This window comes from Pinus tabuliformis, chromosome 9, assembly GCF_031772625.1.
Source record: "Pinus tabuliformis cultivar Carrire ecotype Pingquan chromosome 9, CPIR1, whole genome shotgun sequence".
NCBI lineage: Eukaryota > Viridiplantae > Streptophyta > Pinopsida > Pinales > Pinaceae > Pinus > Pinus tabuliformis.
In genome coordinates this window covers 696,773,483-696,791,961 of record NC_142307.1, presented here as the reverse complement: position 1 = coordinate 696,791,961, position 18,479 = coordinate 696,773,483, and the positions used below count along the sequence as shown (strand labels likewise).

The 18,479-nt window shown below is 36.0% G+C and overlaps 1 pseudogene; it reads left to right on the top strand.

Annotated features, from left to right (window-relative positions):
* The first annotated feature begins 17,781 nt into the window (after positions 1-17,781).
* Positions 17,782-18,225, top strand: LOC149150561 (sucrose synthase pseudogene; annotated as a pseudogene).
* The last annotated feature ends 254 nt before the right edge of the window (positions 18,226-18,479 follow it).

Here is an 18,479-nt window from a genome sequence, read left to right as displayed (position 1 = left end):
CGCTGTTACGTGTCGCTCAATGAGTGGAATTGGGTGCTCACCCTTCAATACCACTTATGGTTTTGAGGCCGCCCGAAATACCACTTTCACTGTTTAAAACCCACTCTTCGCCGATTATCCTCTGCGCTCTTTCACCATGTGATGACTGTCGATTTCTTCCATTGGACAGTTCTGATGGTTCCTTCTGGTTCCTCTGTATTTTGATTTGGACCGTTGATCATTGAGATCTAGTGGTTCCTATGCACCGACGACTCACCTTTTCTTCGTCCCTTTACTTTGACTTTAATTCATTTTTCCAGTGTTTTCTCATGGCTTTGGGTGTTCTTCAAGGTTTCATTCTTCCGCTATTCCGCTGCGCACTCTCTATAAGCTTAACTTTGCAAATTCTCACTTTGTTGCCTCTCCAGAGCTTCACTCTGAATCTCCAATTGGATTTGCTGATCCCTTATGATTCCTCCGAATCATTCTTTCCTCTACGTAGTTTTACAAAACTTAGCCTGCAACCTTTGTTACAGAACCTACAAATTAACATATAATTCATTCATTCAATATTCATTTCACACATCTATACAGTTCTAGAATAAACCTCTGTATATATAAATATGAATAACCGATTACATAATGAGTCTCTCTGTTTCTCAGGCCTCTTCTTCTAATATTAGTGGCTTTTTTTCACCCTCTGCCCGCAGGCTTATAATCACACTTTCCCTGGCCGGCTAGCTAACCTATCCAACCTCTCTCTTTTTTTCTTTTCAATACATTATTAGCAGTTTCTTTATAGTTGAGGAACTGTTCCTCAGTTACTTTTCAGTTGCTCAACAATTTCTTCAAACTAGTTCCTAACTAATCCTAACTTGATCTGCTTGCCTAATTTAAAACTAATAATGCCCGAGTAAGCCTTAATGTTAAATGAACCAATAAATAGATTCCCTATCTATGCTTGCTAAGAAATAAATATTGTTTTACATCAAATTTTACAATGGCCCCTTCTTGGCTAACGTCTAGACCCTTAGGTCCGACTAGATACTTTGAGCTTGATCTTTGAGAGCCAATGCTCCTGCATCATATATTCTTTTACGCATTCTTGCAAATTAATTCCACTTATGTTAAGAACTAATAAATCATCTATGAAGAGTGGAGAGGCTACTTTTTATAAGCATACTAAATAATATTTTATTACTACTAGGTTACATATTTCTATCTTCTCATTACATTGAAACTAACAAACTGTCTATGAAGATTAGTGAGATTACTTCTTTTTATGAGTTCTTAGTTGCATATTTCTACCTTGCCACTACTTGTGACTTGTGATTGTATATTGATACTCTATTTTCATTTGGTTTTGTTACATAGATAAACATTCCATGCATCGACATACAAATATTTGAAGATAAATTAACTTAAATCCAAAGGTTAAGGCCTTAGCTTTAATCATTTTAGGAGTAGATTTAAAATTTTGAATTCAAGAACAACTTGGCCACTTCTTGTTTCTTAGCGTTAAGGAGTGAACAATTTAGTTTTGTTTTGTTTAAGTTCATGGTTGGAGATAGGGCTATCTAAATTGCATTAATTCTTTAAGGAACCCATTCACTGGAGAACTATATAGATATATTTGTTGCAATGGAAAAACAACACATGTTTCCAATTATGCGCTTGATAGTGATATTAGCTAGCCCTATAGCTTCAAGGCATAATGAAAGTTTTGCACTTCCAAACCCAAAAAGTATAATTTAATTGTTATACCTTATAATATGTCATTTATATATCAACACATTCTCTATTGTATTTCTATAAAAATATTGATAATACCATATAAGTAAGAACTTTGTACAATTTAAGTGAATGTTGATGGTACCATATAAATAAAAACTTTGTATAATTCAAGTTAATAGTCATTTGGCATTATGTAACTCTTCCAATTTTGTTCTTAACTCTCCCACCTCATTTGAAAAGTTATGATTAAGAGAATTTCAGTCCATAATAAACTTCCTCAACATTTTAAGGCATCTTACTAATTTTGGTATTGCACATGTAAGGTTGTTCCCATCTAATGTGACAAATCTCAAGCTTGTAAAATTACAAATGGTATTTAGATTAGTATCAAACAAGACATCAAGTGAAAACCAAGGGATTTTTTACCATAATCAACATTTATTTTCTTCAAAGATGTGAAAATATAAGAAAAATATAGCAAAGTTCCTAAGATAATCTATTCTCAATTGCTACTCATGTTGTGGTGTTTGATACATTCTAATAGTTAAATATTTAGGGAAGCTACAATGCCATCACTTGACCATCCTCAATTAATTCCTTAGAGTACCTTTATAATAATAAGTTGGAGTAGCCCCAAGGGTTAGCTCAACTGGTCGAGTCCCCGTTGTTAAGTGCCTTGTTGATTGGGAGGTCACATGGTCAATTCTCCTCGACGCCCTTGGGGTTAGGCCCTGCTAGTCTGGTCGATGGGCTTTAAAAAATTCCCTTCGGGGTTGATCTCCCTAGATTTTCCCGTAAATGTAACTGCCACCCAGTGTCCGTGAACCACAATATAAAAAAATAAATAATAAGTTGGAGTAAGGAGGATTCTAAAAGATAATTTTAGTGTGAAATGTCATGATCTATTACCTCACCATCTTCCTTTTGATATGTGACCTCATCATCTATTACTTTTGGTTTGGGACCACTTTGAGAGCCATTCTTTCCATTTTAGTATTTCCTTACTATATTTTACATTACATATACATTTTCTTGGCAATGAATTAGCATTTACCATCTCTCAAGTTGTGGAAACTAGTGTGAATTTGGCTATATGAAATATGTTTGTTTGATTCCTTTCAAAAATCCCTTCATCTTTATGTACTACTAGAGACCCGTCTATAGCCCTACAAGTTTGCTATAAGTTCTTTGCCAAGACATTTCTATCTTGTAATGTCTTACAAATGGAAATATTATGTTGTGAGACATAGTGACGCAAGCCATGAGAGATCACAAATGATGTTGGAGACCCTCCTCATTCTAAAAGTAGCACATTGAATGCTACAACATCATTGCATATGAGTTATATGGAAACTTCCAATGATCGAGTATATGGAGTGTGATTCAACGACTCAAGCACGTGAAAAATGGTAGATTTAATAGGGATAGATTAAGATGATCCTATATTAGAGGGATAAAGCTATGATTCTTGACATATCATTGACTCTTTTATTCATCACTTAAGCAATAAGGCTTCGTCTTCTCTCCCCTAATCACATTTGAAATAAATAAAACAATTGTAATTTATTTATTTTTAAATACCGTAAATGTGAGACAAATCATTGATATAGATCTAGTTAATAATAAGTAATACATAAACAATATGCATTATAAATACTATATCTTCAATGATTCCAAAAACGTGCCACCTTCCAGGTCGGCATTTTACCTTCGCATGTGCACCGCCACCTCTCCAAGTGTTTCATGCATGTGGAGGATGGCTTTATAGTTCCTTGGGATCTATATATTGGACAGTGGACCAAGACATACCCATTGGATCTAGCTCACACCCCGATCAAGAATAACATACAAATAATAGTTTCAAATAAATAATTATTACTATTAATTTTACATCATCAATATATGTATATAAAAAAATAAAATCAATTTTTTAATAATATAATTTTTTTTATATAAATTATATTTTATAAAAATATAAAATTTTTATTTATTTATTTATTTTATATTTTTTCAAAATATTTGTAACATTAATATTTTTCATAAAAATACACTCCATCCCATTTTCCAACTTGCTCATAAAAATACAAACTTGCTGACATGTACCAATCTTATTTTAAATGAAATTTAAACAAACAAACAAGAAACATATTTTTACAAATCAAATTATTTAATTGTTTATTTTTTATTTTATTTTATAAAATAAAAGTTAATTCAATATTAAAAATCTATAAAATGTAGCTTTATCTAATATGCATATGAAATATGCTTTTCAATTCTTTTTATAATGGATTACAATCAAATATAAATAATTTACGCAATTGGTTAAATTATAATTTGATAATTGAAATATCTTATTTTAATTGGAATTTAAAATATAATTTTATTTTTAAAAATTAAATTATTTAAATATAATTTTTATTTTATTTTATAAAATTAAAAATAATTTAAAAATTAAAAATTTTTAAATATAATTTTTATTTTATTTTTAAAATAAAAAAATAATTTAATATTAAAAATATGTAAAATGTAGTTTTATATACTAAAGATATCTACTGTACTTTTAAAGTTTTTATTATAATTTAATATAAAAAATAATTATAATTAATTACGATTCAATATAAAAATTATAATTAATTACGATGCAATATAAAAATAATTTACACTATTGGTTAATTATGATTTAATAATTGAAATATTTTATTTTAATTGAAATTTAATATATACTTTTTAAAAAAACATAAACAGGTATTAAATTATTTAAATTTTATTTTATTTTATAAAATAAAAAATAAATTATAAAATAAAATGTGATTAAAAATTTACTACCATAATTTAATTGAAATATGGTTTTCAATTTTTTTTATAATTAATTAATATAATAATCTAATATAAAAATGATGCAAGTTATTTGTTAAATTGCAATTTGATAATCGAATTGGTATATCAAAATCAAACATTAATGAAACAAGGAACAAGGAAAGTTCCTGTCTTGAGTGGGACAATAATTGACTCTGAACTGTCTCTTTTGACCTTGTTAAAGCATAATATATTCTCATATTTTTCGGCCACGGCCCAGATGATAAAAAGTCATTGAAAAAAATGGGAAAAGATAAATCTTGTTACCATAATATTGAAAAGCTTTTACTATTTAGATATCTAAAAAGAAATCCAATAATGCTCTACCCTCTACCCCTCCATATCAGAATTAGGGTTTTTTTTTACATGACTTATGTAAAGATAAAACCAAAATTGTGCCGAAGTAGTTGACTCGAAACCTCTAACAGGCTTTTTGTTTGTGTTAAAAATGACATTGTGTTCTTTTCCAGTGCAACTTTCAATTGAAGGCCTACTTAAGCCTCTTAATGAAGCAGAGAATGTTAAAGTTCAATTTGCACTATGGATAAAAACATGTTATCTATCTAATCCCGTATAATTATAATATCAATGTCAATCAAATTCATATAAGTAAAGCCCAAAAATATGAAATTTTTATATAGCATTATCATGCTCCTGTCAAAGGATACTAATTAGTTTTTATAGATCTAACGTGTTCTTAAGCCTGTGAAATTTTTGGTTGAACAAAGATGTGGTGCTTGTAAAACATCCAAATATTAGTGAAAGCATTACGAGAGGTCTACTGCAGTGCCTTAAGCCAAATTGGTGGTTGTCAAGTGATGTAATCAAAATATAAAAGTAATAGAAAAGATTCAAATAGTGTATTATGATTCATTTATTTCATTTTTTGCATAATGCATGTTTCTAGTCTTAAATACATGTTTTTGAAGAAGTTCTTAAGTATTGATTTCACATATCAGAATTGTAGACATCTCCTTATGATGCCAAATTGCATGAATCATAGCAGATATCTCTTTGTTCAATTGACAAAAGCATGAGATATACTGTAATGGTTGGAGATAATAAATGTATACCTTGTAGCTTTGAAAGAAAGAGAAAAGAACGCTCCCAAAAGTTTCCTGAAATGTCACTTTTTCAACACATTTTTCTATACCTCGATATGTAATGAACGTAGTATAATTCAAGTAACATAAATAAGATCACTTAATCTGACATCTTATAACAATAAAAATTATTTCCATTTTTGTAGCTGGATAGGGATCTAAGAAAAAAAAACCCATCAATTATGAGAAAAACTCGAAGGTTGGAGTACCAGTTAGTTAACTATGATAAGGTAATATATGCATATGAAGTAAGTCATTTCAAACTGTGATTGAATATATTGAATGAAATTGAATTCCCACTCATTCTGCTAAGATAGTCAAGGTGCTCAGAACTCCAAATTTATTGATTAAATCTAAGTTGTGGGTTGGGGCTATGGATTAAAAAAACATTGTTTTTATTTCTAATTTGATAAGCATTACAATGCAGAAGTACTTCAAATATTTCAAGGTTTTAAGACTATTATATCAAATTTAAAGGGTATTTTAGTAACATTTTCCTTACATTAAATACAACATTCCTCTATTTTTTTACAAGAAATAGGAGTACTGATGTGTAAAAAAATCTCATCTTATGGATATGTTACTATAATAACATAGCTTGCAATTAAGTATTCATCTTGCAATTCATGCATATTTTTGTCCCCATTGATGAAAATGGAGATCATTGGGTAGTTGTTGTCATTGATATTCAAAAGAAGATCTAGTATCTTGACTCCTTGTTAGGAGAAAATCGCCACTCTATGAAAGTAATAGTAAGTGAATTTTGAAGCTTCCCTAGATATGATCACAATGCTAAATCTCAAGTAAAAAATGGGGTAAATATTGTGAAAATTCAGGCTTCTCCATGGGTAATAATATTAAAATATATAATAACATTCTTGAAGACAAATTTCGTTGTTGCAGGAATGGTATATCAAGGAAGAATCTAAGAAAAAAGTTCAGAATACCTATTTGTATGACTATTCAATTTAATACCATAGAGTATAAAGCCCAGCGGGCCACAAGCACGGATTAAGACATGCGGACCAGGTGGTTGAGGATGACATGAGGACAATGAACATGTGGCCGAGTATGGCACAAAGACAATGGAACCTGGCATAGTCATGTCTTCGAATTGACAATTATAAGTTGAAGGTATAGATATATTTTAGAATTGCATCCGCTCTAGCGAATAAACTATCTCTGCCTTTAGCAACTAACCAACATGTATATATATGAGTACAATAGTTTTTTTCCAATACCAGTTTGGGGTGGGGTGGAAAGGGAGTAGTCTAGACAAGAATTTCCCACAGGAAGAACACTTTGGAGCTACTATTGTACACTTAATCCGGGTAGGATGGGATGACATGAAACAATATTATGATATAGTATTTAGTATATGAAGTATAGACATCACATCTGCTCAATTTTTCGTGGGTCAATTCTTAAACTCAACCTGAGTGAACAAAATAGCACAATATTTAAATTATAAAAATTTAGTTACTATCAATGGATATAAATCAAAGTGCGACATTTAACACAATGATAAATTAGCATGATGAAATATTTTTGACACATATTAAACATACCTACATACATGCACAACTACACCACATTGGTCCATGCTTTTGACCATTTGTCAACAGTGATGCCATCGAGATGCATGTTTGTTGCCATTTTTCCTCTTAAAGTTGGTAGACAGTAGCCATTTTTCATGTTAAAGCTTATCAAAGGTGGAGTTCATCACTAGCTATCTTTACCGAGAACATGAATTGCCCAAACTGAAAACAAGTCACTACATATGAGCCCACAAAAACAACAATCATAACATTAATTTCTATTTTAAAACTACCCATTGTTGGATTATGAGAGTGTTTTAGTCCTGGCTAGCCATCCTAATTGAGTGAGATAAAAGGGATAACTTGGATCGCTTGGCTATTCCCCTGGGTTTTTGTGTGTTGAGCTTAATAAGAAGGAGTAGTGGGAAGGGAAAGAGAAAAGATAGGAAAGGTGGAGGTGGAAGCATCGAGAAACATAACAAAAAAGTAAAATTCTAAGTAGATATCATCGTGATATCACAAGAGAGATTCCTACTCATCTGCAAAAGTTGCAATATACAACTTTAGCACCTGACTAGGTATGGTCCTTGACATTTTTATACCTTGTTTTTTAGCCTAGCATGTACTACCTGTAGAAATTTTGAATAATATAACACTTATTCATAGAGATTATCTTGATTATACGCTATTGCGGAATGCATGCATAATACATAACCTCCTCTACGTTGATCATCAATTTTGCGGAATTAAAAACAATGAAACATCAATCGCATGCGCACATTAACACAGTATGTAACCGGGGAAAGCATACAGCTGAAAACCCCCAACTATCTGTATATTATAATGATAGAGAACATGTAACAATACATAGTACAATACTCCTCACAAGTACTCAGTACTATCTCCACCTGCTACACACAAACTAGCTCAGATCTGAATCAAGTCACAGGTTCAAATCTCCTCCACTGTCTGCCTTCCTCTACTGCGCAATCCAAAGCAAGAATAGCAATGATCCAAGCTCATTTTCCTTGGCTTGTACTACACGAATCCTCATTGGCAATCTCAATCACTGATTGTGCAAATCTCATGCACATCTATAGTCACAACTGATAGTAGTCTCCACCTCTAACACCTGTCTCCACTGAACTGTCCATGCACTGAGTTAACTGATGTATTCTTTAGTTGCTTTATGAGTTAATAATTAGTGAATTAATTAACAATTAATTCACATCACTCATCACTAGTGTATTCTGCAATTAGACTAAATACAACTAGTTCAACTAAGTCAAACTAAACAAAACTCCATCAACTCCTCAATCAACTCCACCAAACTCAATCACTTGAGTTCTAACTGAAGTCCATCATGCAATAGCTCAACTGACCCATAAGAAAAGCGTATTTCCTTCTGGCAGTTGCATGTGCCACATCCGTAGCTCAAACTCAAGTGCTCCAAGAGGATAAGATAATGTTTATAGTCCAAATATTATTAAGAGCTAATAGTATTCGACTGTTCTATTTTTAGCCTGGCAATATAAAAATAGACTCCGCCCATATGTCTAAAATAGAAGTCCATATATTTTTACCAACATGACCAATCATCCACAAATAGCATCTTGCAACTCATAGACCATGATCCATATGTCTAAAAATAGACTTTGCGCCAAAAATAGCCTGCAGGCCCACTTAGTGAAGGCGACTCCTTTTCACTAAGCTCCATCATCTTGTTGCATTTTCAACACTACCCTGGTTTAATGTATAGCTCTATGTCGGTAAATTGTGATTCCTTGCTTGTCACATGCTATTACCTATACAACAACTATCCCATATCTTTGAACCTTAGCCACATGAATTACTACTCCATGTAGAAAGAGGTTACACGTAGCCTGATACCAATGAGTCTTCGGATGTTAACATGACGAGCTACACTCTAGAAATTACAACCAACTTCTCGTGATGAATTTCCATGTAATACTAGTTAGCAAGCAGGCAATTACAGTTAGATAATAATGGTCTATACAGTGAGATTTATAAACCGTACATTGTTGGGCACAACCCAACTTGGCCAGATTTTGGGCAAGGAAGTCGAATTTTGGGGATAAAGCGCGTAGTACAAAGTGCGAGGTGGACCGATGTTATAGGTCTATTTGGGCATATCACTCAAATCATTCAGGTCAGTACTTTTAGGGCTCATCAAACCCTAATTCAGTTACTACATTCCCTAAGAAAGTCATCACATTGAATGCCATCATTCCTGAGAGTTTCCTGGGTTGAAGACATCCTAAAATGACTCCTCGAGGGACCAGCGTAGCCTTGGTTAGGGGTAAGTGCATTGCAGATAACTTAGGCCCATTCAAGCCTGCTCTGCAAAGAACCTAGGCCCAGTTTGACCTGTGTTGGGCAAGATTGAGTGAAATATTCATAGGGTTCTGGGAATATCCCTTCATTCTAGACCATTCTAGAAGATTCCCACCTCTTATTCTCTCCTATGAGCTCGAAATTGGATAAGGAATGAATCAAATAACCTCCTATCCTCTCATCCCTTCCTCCATGGAAACTAACTCCCAAATTGGAAAGCCATTCAATGCCCAATTTATGACAAAACCACCTCCATTTCCCTATAAATTGAGCACTCATCATAGTAATTAGGGGCTGGACTTTGAGAATTTGTAAGGAGATACTGTTGGTGTGAGGTTTGAGATTGTAAGCAAGTATTGTTATGCTACCAGAGTGTTGTGCTTTTGATATGATGAAGGATGGAACTCAAGCTCGATGAGTGACATGGGATTGGATTTCTTGGTTGTAACTCTTCCTTCTAATTAATAAAGTTGTTTACACATTTTCCCATATTCTTGTCTTTATATATGATGATTATATGTGTAAATGCTTTCGATTCCATTTGCTTATAATAGATAGACCTCTTGCTTTGATTGGTTTTTGTCTTATATTTATGATTGTACGTACTTGTCAAGTGGATTTAGTTTGAGAAGGAGCGACGGGAGCTATTCAAAGGAGACAAAGGGAAGCGAAAGATAACAAGTAGGTCCCTTGTCTTATTTATCTTCTATAGAGAAAGGTTAAACTCTTTAAATATATTGTTCTAGGTGTATCTATCCACCTAGGGAAATTGTATTTATCCGTAGATGCAAAATTACACATAACAAATTGGCGACCATACTAGGGAAGTATCATAATTTCGGGTAGTTTATCTTCATCCTAGTACACCCTAGTAGACTTTACTTTTTGAAGTGTTTTTTGGTCAAAAATTGTGCTTGAAAGCCCTTAGAATGGCCTCTCTGGCACCAACACAGGCTTGGTTAGGACACAGAGCACTACAGAGCACCCTTGGCTTGAGGAAAGTGCTATGAAGCGCACTATCTCCCATTCAAGGCTGTGTTGATCCTCCTTAGGTCAAAAATCCCACCTTTGACTTGATTTTTCCCAAATTTCCTTATAGTTTTGCTTGTTGAAAGATCAATAATTGTTGTGTCTCAGAAATCAATTTGTGTTTCCTTTCCTAGCCCTACTTTGGCTTTGATTGTTTAGTGTTTCTTAAATGATTTCTTTATCACTATCAATTCATTGTCAAAGTTAGTTTATAGTTGATTAATATTTGCTCAAAAGAAAGTGTCATAAAAGTCTTCATTTCTTTCGAAAAGGAACTGTCATAAAGTCTTCATTCTTGCAAAAATATTGATTGATTATATGTCCATTAGTTTCATTTTGTTCACTTTAACATTAAGGGAATTGAAAAGAAAAACTTGCATTGTGCATTGAAAACGTTTGATTGTGCTCATAGTAATAGTTTAGGGAAATTGCATTAGATGTGCTCTTTGTTCTTTGATTAAAAGAATCTGATTGATCTATCCCTACTAGCTAAGGTTTTCATCATTCAAATTGAATGAAAAGAATTATTATCATAGTAGTTGCATTCTAGGAATTTCAAAGACAATCTTGTGGTGAACCTTGAAAGGCAAATTCTTAATCAAGATCAACTTGAAATTAACCTCAATTAACCTAATGGAGCATTGTCACCTAACGCAAAACATTTAGAGGTTCTAGGCTAGAGACGTGTTCCGACTTCATAAAACATAGCAACTGTCACTAACTTGTTTGTGATACATTCCGAGTGTGATACCTCATTCCATGTACGTGAGTATATCGTAGCTCGTTGATGAGCCCCAAAAATGGATAATTATATGGGCTCATTCAACCTCCTAATTTGACTTAATCCACCATTCTCACTATTTTGTTGCATGTTTTTTATTATATTTATGCTAATAGAGTTAATTGGGTTAGTCATTATGCCAACAAGTCTAATGTGTGCTTTGTGTAGCCTTTTTGGTCAATTTGGAGACAAAATTGAAGGTTTTAATGAGCACTTGGCAACCAAATTCGTGGGAGAACAAGGGAGAGGATTTGTAGGAAGGTGTCCCCTTCATTTATGGGCCCTTACCTCGAATTCTCCACCATCAGCTTGGAGTTCAAGGGCCACCAAATCAATTATCACAAGGGCAACCAAGCAAGTCAAGTAGGACTGCTGTTAACTGCAAGTTTTGGGCAGCCGAGTCCCTAAAGTTTAGGAGGACTGTTGGGGTCCTCAATTTGTATAAATAAGAGGGCTTAGGGCCTCATTTCAGTTAGTCATTTTGTATTCATTTTGTAGTCATTTTGTAGTTCGATTTTTAGGTAGTAGATTAGCTTTGCTTTCAGCACATTTTCAAGTTCTCCTTGTGGACAGTTTTTGGAATGTAACATTTCTTTTGATCAATAAAGATGAATCCAGCTTTGCACCAGCTCTAAATCTCTCTTAGGAGGCTGTAGCTCTTGGGGTTGGGCCCATCTCAAGTGCCCAGTACCTCCTTTGTTTACTTTCATGTGTCTTTACTGCATTCTTAGAATACAATCTGCTATTTATATTTAAATCTTGTTTTGTTATTTAGGTTGTTTTTGATGAGTAAAATAGCTTTTCATGCTCAGATTTAGTTGATAGGTTGTTAACAGAAAAAGCTTCAAGAAAAGGGCCATCAAACATCTGTGGTTTCACCTCTCCCTCAGTGGGATCAGGAGCTGTGACTAGGATGACTTTGCTGCCCACAAAAACATTGATTTTGCTTTGCCATGCAATCACTAGTGTTTGATTTTCATGTGTAGAAGTTGGTTACAAGTTTAGGCTTTCGTTTTCTTAGTTGCATGAGTTAAAATACATGGTTTCATTGCAGGTCACACTTCTGTTCATTCTCTTTACTAGCAGATAGCATATTAGGTCAACGTAACTAGGTCTTTGAATTTACAAGTCTTTGTTGGTTCAGATTGGAAAAACGACTTGCAGAGCACCTGTACCACTTCTTCATCTGCTTATTCTCCATCAGCACCATCCACTCCACCCTCTACTTAGAATCCTTGCCTCACGTTTTCCATTTGCTCCCAAAACCCTAATTTTTGTGTAAAATTGCTTCAGTCTTCCTTGAACAAATCCCACCATCCTTGCCACTCCTTAGCTCCATTCCCTAAGTCTTGAACTCCCCTACACCCCTATTTCACCTCCATAGTAATTCCTCCACCTTTTTCCCTCCATCCATGCTCCAAAATTCCATTTCTAAACATCCTGTAGAAAAATTACAGAACATCTTGTAGAAATCCCAGAACATCATGTAGAACCCCTGCAGACTTCCTGTAGAAGCTCATGAATGAGGTTTCTTGATAGCCAAACTCTGTGGAACTCTCTCGAAGGTGCTAGGGACCCCGTAAGCCCTCTCTAAACCTTCCCGAGCTCCTCCAAGCATTTCCTCTCGCCAATCCACCCCTGCACAGTCAAAAGCCAGTTAAAATCACATGCATGATAATTCTAATAACTTATTCAAAAATACAAAAAGATGTTTTCTTCAAATAGAGGTAGTCTAGACACATGTATTTTACCTTCATAGAAGTAATGGCATCTCTTTCAGTAGTTTGCATTCTCTCCTTTGCATCAGTAGGACTAGCTGGTAGAATTAGGGTTTGCGTTTTCCTTCAGTTTTTCAATCTCTTTTCGCAAATAGATTAGCTTCCTTCGAGTTAGCTTTCATCCATCAATTAAAAAGCTTCTTCTAAGAGCTCATAGAAGTTGGCTTAAGCTCCTAGTGGACTTGTGCCAGCTGACCAAGTGACAGTTGCGGCAAGAGTTAGTACTTGTGCATACAGCACCGTCGCTTCCAAGTTTGTTACGAACTACCAGGTTGATAAAAGTAAAGAAGGGAGTCCCAGGAGTTGTAGCATTATTGCTACAATACCGGAGCCCACCATCTTTTTGGCGCCGTTGCCGGGGAAGCGTCAGAGTATTGGTGATTTTTGCTTTTCTTCTATTTTCCTACTCTCGCCTTCTGCTAAATAGTTTATTTCATTTCCATTCTGCAATTTCATTTCCTCAAAAGTAAAGTAGATATTCCCTGCTTTCATAGATTAGCATTTCAATTCCGCAATTTCATTTCTGCAAGCATAGATTAGCATTTCAATTCTGCAAGCGTAGCCTAGCATTTCATTCCTGCAATTTCATTTGAGCAAAATAGATTAGTCCTTTCATGCTTTCATTTCAATTCCGCATTTTCATTTCAGTAAGATAGTTAGTTGCAGTTCAATCTATTTTAGTTTTTGCAGTTACAAGCAGAGAAAAAAGAAATAAGAATCAACCAAAAAGATTTCATTTCATGCCTTGTAGGAGTAGATATAATTCAGAAAAATGATTGCACAACACCCCCACTGCTTCACACAACCAACCTTCTCTCTTCTTCGATGGCTGTGAGAGAAGAACCCCTAGGTGGCCAGCAAGACATATTTGAAGCACCTCTAGGGGAGAAGAAGAAGAAAACATTCCTCTGGAGCGAATGGCTATAATCAGAAATGTTGGGAGCAGTACCTTATCCAAAAATGAATTTGCAAATCAGATGGAAGATTTCAAGTGCAAGGTAACACAGTTTCTTGCCATGCAACTAGATACCCTGCGGATCCAAAGGGAGCAAGAAGAAGTCAAGAGGGCTTTGGTCATCTTTTGTCCTAGGTGCACTAGAAAGCATCCTAGGAATGAATTTCCAATGCACTCCCTAGAAGTGTGTTTCGTCTGTGAAGGATACCATCCTACGAATCAATGCCTTTCCTTGCCTGGACTTAAAGCTGCATATCAGAGGGCCAAAGGAGTCACTGAACCACTTTATTTCATGAACCAAAGGAGGCCACATGGACCCATACCTTACCAGCAGGGAATGCAAGGGACATCCCAAACCTATTACGACCCCTATCCAGCCACTTTCATGCCTTATTGGGGTCCCCCTGCTCATCTTTCCTGGTCACACCTCCTCCTTGTTCCTTCATAGATCCATATTATGCCCTACCAGTTGCTCATTCGTTTCACTCTTATGCTCAGCCACAGCCTCAGTGGAATGCACCTCATCAGGGGTGGAGGCCCCAGTACAACTCTCATCCCGCTCCTTTGCCCCCACCACCTGCCCAACCACAACTCCACCCACATGCATCTCAAATATACATCCCCACTCAGCTACCCGTACCACCATTCCCAAAACCATACAATGGAGTAGCTCAATCCAATTACAATGCTAAGGCACAACATGTCCAAATGACTCCTCTTGAGCTTGATGATCTTCACCATAGCTCAGGAAGAGTATTGCAAAACAGAGATTATATTGACAACATTGAAGGACCAAAGCCAAAAGAAGATTCAAAAGAAAGGATCAAAGAACCATGGGCTGCTCTTGATGAAGAGAAGAGATCAGAATCAGAGATCAAGAAAGCTCCCTCATGGTTACCATCAAATCTTCCATGTATTCAAGAGAAAGATTAGCAAAAAGAGGAAGATGAGAAAGTCATGATAGAAGGTGACATGAAGAATGATCCAGATCAGTAAAAGGACCAAGGATATCAGAGCTATATTGAGATATGGTTTCAGACGGTCACTAAGTTGCAGCGGTACTATCTTCCTCAGCTATGTTTGATCCCTTCAAAGTCAGATCATTTGGTCTCTGAAATCTGGATACCTATCAAAGCATGCATTTCGAGCCTTCACATCATCTTGTCTCTAATCTCGATGTGCACATGGCTCCATTGGAAGTATTCTTATACTTGAAAATGATTTTGTTTTTCAAGTAGGGTAGGGTAGGAAAAAAGAAAAAAAAGAGAAAAAATGAAAATAAGAAGAAAATAAAAATCTAAGGTGAAAACCTCCTCGGAGGCGCCTTAGATTGGCTCATTGATTGAAAACCTCCATGAGGCAGTCAATGGGTTGGAAAGAAGAAAAAATAAAAAGGGAATAAGATCCCTGGGTGAAAACCTTCCTTGGAGGCGCCCGGGGCAGGAAATTAGGGTGAAAACCTCCATGAGGTGCCCTAGTTGTTTTTCAAAAAAAGAGAAAAATAAAAATAAAAATAAACCTAATTTCCATTGGATAATTGCAGGTTGTAAGAAGGACATTGCAGGTCAGGAGGATCACTCAAAGCAAAGACAAAGGAATTTTTGTGCCTTCTACAGGAAGTTCTGTATTTCTATAAGAAACATCCTGTAGAACCTTTGGATGAACCAAATTCAATTTTAAAAGGGAATCTGATGGTGGGAATCTGTTGGTTAGGCCTGCAAGCACCTCTGTGTCCATCCCTCGCCTTTCTCCATCATTTTTTCCACCTCATTGTGCTTCTTTTATGAAAACTGTGTTTTCTACAGGAAGTTCTGTGTCTTCTACAGGAAGCTTACAAAAAAAGCCAAATTGATCTCCGAAGATGACCCGAAGGCTAGGAATATGTCCATGAGGCCTGTAAACATCCATGCTTCCATCCCTCACCCTTTTCCATCATTTTTTCCGCCTCATTTTGCTTCTTTTATGAAAACTGTGTTTTCTACAAGAACTTCCTGTAGAAATTACAAGAAGTTAAAAATGGATTGCAAAAAAAGTAGTTTGGTGAACATGGTAGCTTCCTCAAGGGTTCAGAAGTCCTCCTGCACTTTTCAAACTCCTCCTCCATCATCTCCATGCCTGCATCACAACCCAAGCTCATTCTTTTTCACCATGCAAAAAATTGCAGAATGCTTTGAAGAAAAAAATACATAGAACAAAATTTGTTTTTGCCCTAACTTGAAAACCATGCATCCATTTGAAAAACCGTTTTATGGGGAATTGTACAGGGGTGATGGCAACATGCCTGAGCAGTTTCAGTCAATTCCGGTGCACAGTTTCGAAGAAATAAGCCTTCATCACCATCAGCCATTTTTGCATTTTCTCCATATCCATGCATCTGTTTCAAAACTTGTTTCATGGGGAGATGCACATGGGTTATAGTAGCCTACCCAAGCAGTTTCAGCCGATTCCGATGCACGGTTTCCGACAAATTGATCTCTGAAATATTCAACCATTTTCCATTTTTCTAGGAATCTGTGCATCCATTGATCGCAATTTTTCTATGGGAGGTGCATAATGATGATAGGAACATGCTCAACAAGTTTCAGATCGATCTGATCTATCGTTCCGGAGCAATGGAGAAAACAAGTTTCGGTCTTGAGAAAATTCAGCAGCAGCAGCTTGAGGGTGCAGATCTGAACGTGGAAACGAACTCCTGCAACTTAGATCCGGCTAGAGGATACCTGCACAAGCAAAATAACCACACATCAGACAACAAAGAGCTTATAGCACAAAGGAGCCATCATGCAACCACCGAAACAGATGCATGCAGCAGCAAAAAGCACCTCACAGCAACCATTTGACTTCAGGTACGTGACTAAAACTTGTTCCTCTATTGCATGAATCTAATCTAAGCATTGCATGAACGAATGAGATGGGGGGATTCAGCCAGGAAGCTAGCCATATTCGATTGCACTCATCCAGGCAAAAATCACGCAGCTTGCGTGTATAGTCATTCACGTGGAAGTTGAAAAACACAGGCAGTGGTAGACGTGTTGAACTCTAGCGCACAGGACATCAAATTATTAATAGATAGAAGAAGACATGCAGTTCATAACATCACTGCAGTTCGAAAAAAGCCAGCGCACATGTTTCTGCCACCTCACCACAAATCACGCAACAATTAAAGATGGCTTAGCTGAAACTCACGAACTGCTGTTCATCTGCACTTTCCACATCCTCAACTGAAGTGTGCACAATCGGTTAACCTATCGTCCTCCACTGAGTTTTTCTACCTGTCTTCGAGATTCTGCTGCGTATCAGGCTCGCTCAGAGGCGCAGGGGCACTCTACAGGCATTTCTACAGGAAGCTGCGCTACAGGAGACCCAGCATACGAAGAAGCTTGGACTGTTCACGTCGAGGGTGGCAATTCTCAGTGAGGTAGGCCTGAACATAACTTTCCCATGCAAATAATTCAAAAGGTGGTGAATTCGACGTGTTGAGGGGGTAGGGAAAATGTGAATGCAAGTCTGTCTATGAATTCAAAAGTCGTTTTCTTATTGCTGCCTGGAATTGTCTTCAGTGCAACATAGCCCATGCTTTGGAGAAGACCAAATACTCAGATTCAGACATATACTGAAAAAATATGAAGAAAAATACCATTTCTCTTGCCAGTTTACTGCAGATCTAATTGCAATGAATCATGCAGATTTTATTATCACTAGCACATATCAAGAGATTGCTGGAAGCAAGGATACTGTTGGACAGTATGAGAGCCACACTGCTTTCACCCTTCCTGGTCTTTATCATGTGGTTCATGGAATTGATGTTTTTGATCCCAAATTCAACATTGTTTCTCCTGGAGCAGACATGCAGATTTATTTCCCTTATACAGAGAAGCAACATTGTCTTACTGCTTTACATGGTTCAATTGAGGAACTCTTGTTCAATCCTGAACAGACAGCTGAACACATGTGTATTTTGAATGACCATAAAAAGCCCATTATCTTTTCTATGGCAAGACTCGATAGAGTGAAAAACATGACAGGACTGGTTGAATGGTTTGCAAAGAAAAAACACTTGAGGGATACTGTCCCCCACGTTCTGGGGAGGAAACCATATACAGAATTCCCATTCTGATCAGTGCACAAGCCAAAACAGAGCGTGAGGAAGCAAGATAGTGAGGCAGAGAAGAAAACTAAGGGTAAGGAAGCTAAGGGAAAGAAAACCTAGGGCAAGCCATCACAGGAAAAGCCATAGGAGAAGCAAGAAAGAAAAGAAGGAAGAAACAGAGAGGGAAAAAACAAGTTTAATCCATGGAAATTGTTGCAGGTTGCAGGAACACAATGCGGAAAGGGGGCCTCCCAACACAAGCAGAAGGGTCCCTACCAAGT